We start from the raw sequence: 12,051 nt of genomic DNA, 5'->3' as shown, positions 1-12,051 counted from the left end.
CCATTATATCCCCAACTACTCTTCCTAACCTTTTACTCCTCTCTTTTCTGTCTGCATTGTGATATGCTTAGTGATCTGTTGTTTTCACTGCATATAAGTATCTTTTGATTTACTTTGGAGGTCAATTTCCTTCAGTAGTCTAAAGCCTTGTGTTTGTGGGATAGATGTGGAGCAGGATGCAGGGCACAGTGTGGGGCACAGCATTGCCGTGATGTGTTGCAGTGCAGGTATAGGCGCAGATTGGGGATGTTACGCTGGTGCTTGTGAACATGGGTGCCCAGCAGCTGGGGAGGATGTGTCTGTGTGGGTGAACAGGTCTAGGGGGCATGATCCTGGGTGCACTGGTTTGGGTCACAGGGCCCTTTGTGCCCATGTGCAGAGCTATGACAGCAGGTCGATGTTATGCCTGCATGGCTGGGGGCGGATGTAACCCAGCTGCACAGGTCAATGCTTTCTCAGAGCTGTGGGGCATGACGGTGGGTCATGCACATGTGTGAGTCTAGGAGTGCCATAAACTGATGTACCTGCACGGAGAGCTCAGCGGGTGGCAGGGGGGTATGTGACTGTATGGGCTGGGGTCAGCTGTATCCTGGGCATGGAGGTAGGTGCCAGCAGCCTTTATGCACTGGTGACAGCCTGCAGGGAGCAGGGAGGGGGAGGTAGTATTCGGGTGGGGTGCAGGAGAGGTGGTTTGGGCTGCACTTTGGGTGGGGGTAAAGGGTGGGTACATGCACGAGGGGTTGGTGGGGCAGGGGTGCTTGGAGCATGGGGAGTGTGGGCGGGTGAAGGAATTCAGGTGTGTGGGGTGTTAGGTGAGTTGCACGTCTCAGGGATGTGCTGGTGAGGGTAGCACATTCAAAGAACGCAGCTTGACTTACTTCCTAGTCCCCGTCTCCCCATCTGTGCACTCCTGTGGGCTCCTGGCTTCTGCATTAGGCCCAATTCTCTGCTTCTCAGTTCCTCAGCTTTTGCACCCGGGGCTGCCCTATGTGGTGCAAAAGACTCACCCGGGTCACTTACAGTCTGGAATTGCCGTGTCAGTCGCTTTCCCATTCCTTCTCTAACTTTTCCTTGGAGCAGGGCTGAACTTGATCTACCGTATTTGGCCATCTTCCTGGAACTCCTCTGCCCTTTGCTTTTTTTTTTTTTCACTTGGGCAGGCATCAGGAATCGAACCCAGGTCTCTGGCATGGCAGATGAGAACTCTGCCAGCTGAGCCACAGTGGCCTACCCTCTGCCCTTTGTTTTGGCAAGCTTTTCACTTATTCTGTATGGACACCCAGTGCTGCTTTATACCCTTCATCTCTTTTGCCATTATTTCCTTCACCTCAGTGATTGAATTTAGAACATTTGTGTGAACATCTTTGATAAGCTGTTTCAAAATCTATATCTCATTTGAAGTGTCAGTTTGTTCCTTTGACTGGGCCATGTCTTTGTGATTCCTAGTATGACTTGTCATATTTTTCTGCTATCTAGGAATCTATATTTCTTGACTGGTTTATTCTAGAGATCATTTTTCTATCTTTTGCTTAGGGTTTTTGTTGGTTGCCTTTGTTCTCTATCTGTCTTTGTCTTTCTCATTGGCCAGTTGTCAGACTGGCTCTGTGCCAGTCTCTCCCCAAAGCCTACCCCAGTGTATGGGGATAGGCAGTGCTCACCACAACAAGCACTCTGTGTGTGCATAAAACAAGTTTACTAGCTCCCAGTGGTCCTCTGTTTTTCACTGCCTCATAAGACCTGGGTTTGTTTTAGGGTACTGCTTGAACAGTTGATTCATCTATTTTTCTCATCTGAAACAGGACTGAGACCCCATGCAGGGGTTGTAACCAGCTCCAGTCAGCCTGGGATAGGGTCTGGAGAGGTGCTGAAAAGCCCTGAATTTCCCCTTACCACTTTCTGTTCTTCCCAGAAGATGGTGCTATTCGGTTTCTTAATTATCCTCAGAAAGTGTTTACTTTCTGGAATCCAGGCTGCTTCTGACTGAGTGGGGCTAAAACTGTGAGGTTCCTGTGCCCTCACTTGACTGGTCAAAATCTGAATCAATGTGTGGCTGTGCCCCTCACTTTACTGGTGGTGGAGGACTCCCCCAGCTTCTCCAGTTTTCAGCCATCCCCCAGGCAAGGACCAGGCCTCCTGCTGCTGTTTCCCTCAAGGGTTGGGAAAGGGCTTTCAGACCCAGGGCTGAAAACACAGTCTCTGTCTGCACTTTCTCAGATTCTTTATCCCTCGGTGACCTATGCCTTTAAGTGTCCTCCCCTGTACTCAGATCCAGGTCTCCAATAGTGAGAAACTCTCTAACTGCTGTGAGAGATTTATAGTCTTATGTCCCCAATGGGAGGTGGGAGGGAGCCTGGCTGCTGTTTCTGTGTATCTCCTGCACTGTGTGAGACTGAGTGTGGGGGAGGGGAGAGGACAAGCGGGTCCAGGATGGAAGTTTCCTACCAGATATTTTTCTTTCGTTCAATTTGGCATTTGTAGGATCCTTTTCCAGTCTATACTTTTCTCCAGAGTCTGAATGAGTCAGAATTGCCCTTTTTTCACTTAATCTTTGGGGGGAGGTTTTTATAGCTGTTTATATCACCATTTTGATGACTTTCTCTGCTGTGTTTTGCTCTTTTCACATAATATATTGGATGTTTTAAATATCAGAACATATAGATCTGCCTCATATATGTTCACCTTAAAAATATCTCACTAGGGCGGGCCGCGGTGGCTCAGCAGGCAAGAATGTTCACCTGCCATGCCAGAGGACCCGGGTTTGATTCCTGGTGCCTGCCCATGTAAGAAAAAAATATGTCTCACTAATATGAAATAATTAAAATGAGAAAACTCTGAGAGTTAAATTTGTGAACACACGTTATGAACAGATAGAAAGAGAGTACAGCTTTGGCATTTGATGCTGAAGGTATGCAGACTGCAGGATTGATTCTATAGAATCAGAAATGGATAGCATAATAATGTGTGATGGTAGCACAATATTTTAGTATAATGAACAAAGCTGAGTGTTATTATGGTTGAATGAGGAAGGCTAGGGGCGTGTATGTCACCAGAAGGAAAGCTGGAGGATAAAAACTGGGATTGTAGAACTTATCGAAACCTGGAGTGATCGATGATGGTGGTTAATTGTTCAAATATAAGAAAGTTTTTACATGAACAAGAACAAAGATATATCACTATTATAAGGTGTTAAAATGGGATGCTATATGGAAAACAATTAATGCAAACAGGTCTATAGTTAGCAGTAACATTGTAATATCTTTCATTAATTGTAACAAAGTTAATATACCAAAGCTAAATGTGAATTAGAGAAGCACATAAAGGAGGGATAAAGGTTTTATTTTCTTTCTTTTCAGAAGACATGGGGATGTCCTCATGTAGATTTTGGTGGTAAATGCATAGCTATGTGATTATTCCAGGAGCTCTTTATTGTACACTTAGGATAGATTGTATGATGTGTGAATGAAACTGTTTAAAAAATAAACAGAAAACCACAGGCGCTAGGAAGATGTGGCGAGAGATATATACATTTTCATGTTGGTAGGGAAGCAAACTGTGCAGTCTTTCTGTAGGGCAGTGTGGTGGTTCCACAGGGAGCTAAGTATTCAGTTACCATATGACCCTGTAATCACATTATTAGGTATATACATGGAAGAACAGAAAGCAGGGACACAAATAGACATTTTACACCAATATTCATGGCTGCATTATTCATGATTGTCAATGGATGGAGGTGGCCAAGGGTCCATCAACGGATGAGCAAAAGGGAAATCTGGTGTATACCTATGATGAGTATTGTGCAGCTGCAGAAAGGAATGAAGTCCTGAGGCATGCAATGATATACATGAATTTGAGGGCATTATGTTGATCATAATAAGCCAGAAACAAAAGGCCAAATATTGTATGTTCTAACTAATAGGAACTAACTATAATGAGCAAAGTCTGAGAGTTAAATTTGTGAGCATAGGTTATCAAGAGATAGAAAGAGTGTAGATATTGGACAATTGATGATTAAGGGGTACAGAATGTTCAATAAGGTTGATTGTAAAGGTTCAGAAATGGGTAGTACTATACCCAGCCACGGTAGCACAGTACTTCATTGTAATTAGCAAAGCTGAGTGTGAATATGGCTGAAAGAAGAAGGTTAGAATCATGAATGTCATTAGAAGGAAAGCAAGAGAATGAAAACTGGAACTGTATAACTTAGCAAATCCTAGACAATGATGGTGTGTAATTGTATATATATAAGATAATTCCTACATGAACTAGAACAAATAAACATCGCTACTACAAGGTGTTAATAATAGGGTATTATATGGGACAAATGCAATCAATGTTAACTATGGTGTGTAATTAACAATAGCATTGTAATATTCTTTCATTAGTTGTAACAAAGGCACTATACCAGAGCTAAATGTCAATAACAGGGAAATGGGATTTTTTTTTAAAGAAATAAGAATGTTTTCACGTTGACTGTAGTGGTGAATGCATAATATGTGACTATACCAAGAGCCATTGATTGAACACTTAGGATGGATTGTATGGTGTGTGAATAAAACTGTTAAAAAATAAATAAACATAGTCTTAAAAGTATAAAACTAATGTATTTGGGCAGACCACAGTGGCTCAGCAGGCAGAGTTCTCACCTGCCATGCCAGAGACCCAGGTTTGATTCCCGGTGCCTGCCCATGCCAAAAAAAAAAAGTAATGTATTTGCCTAGTTAAAAACCCAAACTGTATTGAAGAATAGAAAATGAGAATTAACTCCTATTTCCCAGGGGTAGTCTCTATTACCAAGTCATTGTGTATTCTTCCAGAAAAATACTCTATGTATTTAGAGATATATAGCTAAACTTTTTATTATAACAAATGGCACATACATTCTGCTCTGCACAGTGTCATTTTATTCATTAACAACATTATATATATATATATACATATATATATATATATATATATATATACACCTCATTCCAAGGTTATTCTCTTCCTGAGGCCTAGATAGAGCAGGTACCTGGGCCTCAGTTTCCTCATTTGTACAATGGGGAAAATAATAGATCTTATTTCTTAATAATATTATTATAAAGATGAAATATGTAAAGATATTTAGAACAGCATCTGGTATAGAGTGAGCATGCAGTAAATGTTGACTTTTCAGGTTATTTTAATCCCCACCCCAAGGAATGAGACTAGCCCACATTAAAAAGAATTGTGTGTCCATTCCAGATATAATGATTATTGTAGCTAATACTTATCTGGTACAGTATGTGCAGGTGCTGTTTTAAGTGCTTTATGTATATTAACACTTTTAATTTTCATAAAATACAATGAGTTAATTTCTACTTTTTAAAAGCAGTCATATAACCAATCTAAGCTGTACAATCAATGGGTTTAGTCTATTCTCAGAGTTGTGTATTCATCACCACAATAAATTTTAGAACATTTTCATTACTTCAGAAAGAAAAAAAACACATCCCTTGGCAGTCACCTCTCAATCTCTCTATCCTTCCCCAGCCCTACATAACCACTAATATAATTCTGTCTCTGTATATTTATTTATATTTTACATCATTGGAATCATACCATTGTAGTACTTTGTGTCTGGTTTCTTTCACTTAGCATAAAGCTTTTTAAAAATTATTTTTTAATAAGAGGAGTTTTAGGTTTACAGAAAAGTCACATAAAAATACAATGTGACCCCCCCATTGTCATAACTTTTTTGTGTGTTGCTGTGGTACCTTTGTAACAATTGCTGAAAGAATATTAAAATAGTACCATTGCTTTTCTTGCATTCTCATGGCAGGTGGCAGCTGCTAGGCAGGACACAGCTAATCACATCCTGCATGGGAAAAGGCTTCCCTGCCTCCTCTTTCAGCTCGCTGCCAGTGCCTATGCTTGCCAACATGTTTCTGGTGCCAGCCAGGGGAAGGGGGCGTTATGTACATCCAGAAGACCAAGGTTCTCACCCCTGGAGTGCACCATCAGCATGTACCCTCTTACCAATTCTACTTTTGGTAGAAAAGAGCCCCTCTATAAGAAAGATACCTCGATTGCAGCCAGATTTCAGCATTTGAGGGAGGAATTTGATAAAATTAGAATGAGGAGGACTGTAGAAGGAGTTCTGATTGTACATGGACACTGGCTACCCCATGTATTACTGCTACAACTGGGAAAAACCTTTCCTCACTGTCTGTTGGTAAACCTATCCCAGGAGAAGATTGTTTCAGTTTGCTAAAGCTGCTTTAATGCAATATACCAGAAATGGATTGTCTTTTACAATGGGGATTTATTAATTTAAAATGTACAGTTCTAAGGCCATGAAATTGTTCAAATTAAGGCACCCATAAGATGATACCTGGACTCACAAGATAGCCTGCTGGCATCTGTAACACTTCTGCCACTTAGGCAGGCACATGGCTATGTCTGCTTGTCCTTCTGTCCTGGGTGCTAGTTCAATGGCTTTCTCAACTCGGGGAGATTTTTCTTTCTAAGCTCACTCTGGGCCTTTGCTGACTTTTATCCTCTCATAAAGGACCAGTAAAAGGACGAAGACCACCTTGAATGGGCTGAGTCACATCTCACTGAAATAACGTAATCAGAAGATCCCACTCACAATAGATCTGCACCCACAAGAATGGATTAAAAGAACATGGCCTTTTCTGGGGGTACATAATAGCTTCAAACCAGCACAAAGATGAAGTTGAAGGATGATAATACTTAATGACAGAGATGCTGAGTCATCAAGATGGAGTCTTGCCAGAATGCATCACTGATAACTGGTAGAGACCCAATTTTGAACCTTCTCAATAGCCAAATATTCTTACACATATTACAAAGCCTAGGGAACATAAGAAATTGTTCCTGGTTCAATTTCAAGCAAAGGCCTTGTCTGCAGTCCCTAAATATTACAAGCTGATAGCTATACCAGTATTTGAATTGTATGACAATGTACCAGGATATGGGCGCATCATTTCTAGTCTCCTTCAGCTTTTGAACAGTTTCAATTTTACATACCATTGAATTTCTATGTAGTGGAGAAGTGCGTGAAGTTGTCTCCGTGAGCAGTTATATAGTGTTGAAAACTAAACATGGTAGGACATGTGTTTTTGGTTTTATTTCCTTCTCAATCCCTAGCTTGTACTCTACTTTCTATTATTTTAAAAGTAGCATTAATGTGAGGAACTAGATAGTGGTGTAAACAAACATGATAATGTTTAATTCACTTTTGGTTCTATGCATACGTTTTTATACATTAAACAAAGTGGACTTATTTCTGTTTGTATTTCTTTTTACTTCACATTAAACTTTTAAAATTCTTAAAAAATAGAACTATTAACTACAGTCCATATTAATAATAGATGTATTTTCCCATATGCAACTCTATTATTAACACTTTGTACTGATATTGTATATTTGTTATAGTTCATGAAAGAACATTCTTTTACTTGCACTATTAACCCCATTCATCATCCAAAATAGGGTACGCTATTTTATACAGTCCCATTATTTATCTTCTAACTCTCATTGTAGTAATGCATGACACAAAACTTCCCCTTTCCACCATATTCACACACATAATTCAACACTGTTAACTATACTCAGAATAATGTGTTATATCTTTTGAAGAGTGGTGGTTTTTTTTTTTCAAGAAAATATGCTGGATCTTGTCAAATGCCTTTTCTATGTCAATTGAGGTGATCATGCGGTTTTTTTCCCCCTTTGATTTCTTAATGTGGTGTATTACGTTCATTGATTTTCTTATGTCAAACAAGCCTTGCATACCTGGGATAAAACATTTTGCCTAGGGTGGGCCACGGTGGCTCAGCAGGCAAGAATGCTCACCTGCCATGCCAGAGGACCCGGGTTCGATTCCTGGTGCTTGCCCATGTAAACAAAACAAAACAAAACATTCTGCCTATATGTGTTAGAGGAATTGTTCTATAATTTTCTTTTCTTGTAGTATCTTTATCTGGCTTTGGTATCAGGGTGATGTTGGCCTCATAGAATGAGTTAGGTAGTATTCCATCTTCAAGTTTTTGGAAGAGTTTCCGCAGGATTGGTATTAATTCTTGGAAAGATTGGTAGAATTCACCTGAGAAGCCATCCGGTCCTGGACTTTTCTTTGTAGGAGGTTTACGTGACTTATTTAAACCCTTTACTTGTAATGAGTCTGTTGCGGTCTTCTGTTTCTTCTAGAGTCAGTGAAAGTTGATTGTGTTTCTAGTAATTTGTCCATTTCATCCAAATGATCTCATTTGTTGGCATGCAGTCATTCATAGTATCCTCTTATGATCATTTTCATTTTTGTGCCGTCAGTAGTAATGTGCCTCCTCTCATTTCTGATTTTATTTATTTGCATCTTCTCTCAGTTATTATTTGCCAGTCTAGCTAAGTGTTTGTCAATTTTATTGATCTTCTCAAAGAACCAACTTTTTTTGATCCTTTTGAGAGTTTTTTTTTTGTATGCTGTATGGCAGGGTCACGTTTCATTCTTTTTCCATGTGAGTAGCCTGTTATTGCAGCACCATTTTTTGCATTTTGCTATTTGTTTTTGTTGGTTTCTGTGTTTTATTTGTTTAGGAAGTACATGGGCCAGGAATCAAACCTGGGTCTCCTGCATGGCAGGTGAGAATTCTACCACTGAACTACCCTCACACCCCCAATCCTTTCAAGTTTTTAATTCTTAATTTCATTTATTTCTGCTCTAATCTTTAGTACTTCTTTTCTTCTGCTTGTTTTGTGATTAGTTTGATCTGTTTTTTCTAGTTCCTTCAGGTGTGCAGTTAGGCATTTGATTTAGTTTTTTCTTCTTCTTTTTTTAACATAAGCATTTAGGGCTATAAATTTCCCTCTTAGCAATGCTTTTACTGTATTCCATAAGTTTTGATATGTGTTGTATTCTTGATTTCATTTGTCCTGATATATCTATTTATTTCTCTTGCAATTTCTTCTTTGACCCACTGATTATTTAAGGGTGTGCTATTTAACCTTCTTATATTTGAGAATTTTCCCGTTGTCTGTCTGTTATTGATTTCCAGCTTCATTCCATTATGGTCAGAGAGAGTGTTTTGAATAATATCAATCCTTTTTTAACTTTATTGAGACAAATTTTATGAACCCATATGTGATCTATCCTGGAAAATGATCCATGAGCACTTGAGAAGTATGTATCACTTTCTATTTTGTGGTGGAATGCCCTGTATATGTCTGTTAGATCCAGTTCATTTATCATATTATTCAAATTCTGTTTCATTACTGATCTTCTGTCTAGATGTTCTATTTTTGATGAGTAGTATAACTCTCCAATTATTATTGTAGAGATATCTATTTCTCCCTTCATTTTTGTCAGCACTTGCCTCATTTATTTTGGGGCACCCCAGTTAGGTGCACAAAAATTTTGGTTGTTGTTTCTTCTTGGTAGATTGCCCCTTTTATTAATATATAGTGTCCTTCTTTGTCTCTTACATAAGTGTTTGACTTACAGTCTATTTTGTCCTATATTAGTATAACTATGCCAGTTCCTTTTTGGTTACTATTTACATGGAGTATCTTTTTGCATCCTTTCACTTTCAACCTGTTTGTGTCTCTGGGCCTAGTTTTATCTACTGTAAACAACAAATAGTTGGATCATGCTTTTTTATCCATTCTGCCAATGTGCTTTTTTTAGGATTATGTTGTCTATAATTTTTTTTCTGTGACTGATGCTTTGTTTAAAAGTGTCCAGTACCATTAACAAAATGCGGTATATACGTATGATGGAATATTATGCAGTGGTAAGATGAAATGATGTCCTGAAGCACATGACAAGATGGATGAGCCTTGGCAACATAATGTTGAATGAAATAAGTCAGACGCAAAAGGACAGATACTGTATGATTCCACTTTTATAACCATGGTAAAGGTGAAATCAGAGGTTTATAATAAAGAATATAGGAGACTTAGACATACGTAGAAGCTAAAGATGGGTGAACCGTTAGCTAATGAGGTTGAACTCCAATGTAAGGAAATAGATAGAAGTGAAGGCAGTTCTCTAGTGGGTCTATAAGTAATATTGCCATATTGAAGATGAACAAGATTGAAAGGGGTTATATAGACCTACGTGTCCCATTGATTAACACTAGAAATATAAATTAGTTCTTTCAAGAACTACTTCAAAGGTATGATTCGTGTACAAAGAGTGTTTAAGTCCAGGGTACAGGGGGAAAACTGCCATTGCATGCTATGGACTATGTTTAAAAGGAAAACATCAGCACTACCACAGCAACAGCAGTAGTAAATGATGGGGTGAGGGACAAGAGTTAAAAGAAGGTTTAGATCTCCTACTTGGTGGGGGTGTGTTTATTGGCTTTCTGTCTCTTGGGAACAATGAAATTATCTAAAATTGAGAGTGTTGATGGACTATGGCCTTGGGTACTATATATGATGCCTGATGAATGCAGAATGCTGAAGAATGCACTGACGGAGAAGTAGATTGGCAAACATTGGTGTGTACTTATGAATGAAGGTTGTGCTGCTACAAAAAGGAACAAAGTCCTGAAGCATGCAATGATGTGAATGAACGTGTGGGACATTTGATGAGACAGAATAAGCTGGAAACAAAAGAACAATTATGGCATGGTCTCCTTTAGAAGATGCTTATAAGAAAACGGGCCTAGATTATAAGCTTTTCTAGCAGACACATTTAGTCCGGAGTGGTAATTATTATTTCTGAATTTTGAGAGGTATATATATGCTGATATTTAGAGATATGAACAAAGACAATTAGGTTGGGGTTAAAGTAATTCAGAACACAGGAGTAAGGTAGACATTGTCCATATTTTAGAACCACACATACTCTCTAATACCAAAGGAAGAAAGGTTTATTTGGTCTGGAACTGAAATTTTCTGTAGCGTATAATCTAACTCAACCTATCTGTATAGCTCATTTGAGCAATTGAAACACAGGGAGCCCAGAATAAGAAAGAGGTCCTTTAATCCTGTATAGCTTAATGTAATGCGTGGATATATCCCAGAGTATATTAAGCAGGTAATAAAAAAGTGTTGGCATAGGGCAGGCCACGGTAGCTCAGCAGGCAGAGTTCTTGCCTGCCATGCCAGAGACTGGGTTCTGGGTTCGATTCCTGGTACCTGCCCATGTGAAAAAAAAAAGAAAAGTATTGCCATAGTCCTTTGAGGGATGGGAGAAAAATATGGAAATATTAAACTTTACCATCAGGGAATCCCTTGATACTGTGTCAAACTTTAGGGACACCCAAATCAATAGGCCATGCCCTTGATGTTGAGGCTTACTCTTGTGAAACTTGTATAAGTAGCAGAGAAGTTTAGCCTACATATATGTATGCCTAAGAGTTACTTCTGGGGGACCTCTTTTGTTGCTCAGATGTGGCCTCACTCTCCCTAAGCCCAACTCTGCAAGTGAAATCATTGCCCTGCCCCCTACACGGGACATGACATCCAGGGTTGTAAGTCTCACTGGCAGCATGGGAGATGACTCCCAGGGATGAGTCCAGCCCTGAAACTGTGGGATCAATAATTTCATCCTGGTCAAAATTGGAAAAGAAGTATAACTAATAAAGTATCAGTGGAAGAGAGAGTTCAAATAGTCAAGAGGCTACTCTGGAGGTTGCTCTTATGCAAGCTTCAGTTGAACACTGCTACCTATCATAACCTGCCAAACCCCAACCAGGATCATTCCAGCCAATCCTAAAGAACACCTAGGGCAATATATAAGATTCCACAAGGGTTCCAGGCACTAGAGTAACTTTCCAGAAACCTACAACCTCCAGATGGGTCCCTGGTCCAGATAAGTCCTGAAACCTAATCCAGCCTCTCCAGAACATCAGATAGTTCCATATCCCTACCCAATATTAGTGACAGATCCTTCCAATGTCAAAAATTTAGAATTGTCATAGCCCAAACACCCCTAAAGAGAGGAATAGAAAGATCAAAAGTGATGGTGGAGTTATACAGAGAAGATAGGATTTAACAAATGAATATGATTACTGAATCATTAAATTGATATGTCTTTTACTTTCCAGTATCTTAGGCCAGCTA

The 12,051-nt window shown here is 39.4% G+C and overlaps 1 pseudogene; it reads left to right on the top strand.

Annotated features, from left to right (window-relative positions):
- The first annotated feature begins 5,934 nt into the window (after window positions 1-5,934).
- LOC143672048 (cleavage and polyadenylation specificity factor subunit 5 pseudogene) lies at window positions 5,935-7,017 on the top strand (annotated as a pseudogene).
- The last annotated feature ends 5,034 nt before the right edge of the window (window positions 7,018-12,051 follow it).

The sequence above is a fragment of the Tamandua tetradactyla genome, chromosome X (assembly GCF_023851605.1).
Source record: "Tamandua tetradactyla isolate mTamTet1 chromosome X, mTamTet1.pri, whole genome shotgun sequence".
Lineage (NCBI taxonomy): Eukaryota > Metazoa > Chordata > Mammalia > Pilosa > Myrmecophagidae > Tamandua > Tamandua tetradactyla.
The sequence above is the reverse complement of the archived record's forward strand: the minus strand, read 5'-3'. Positions and strand labels throughout refer to the sequence as shown.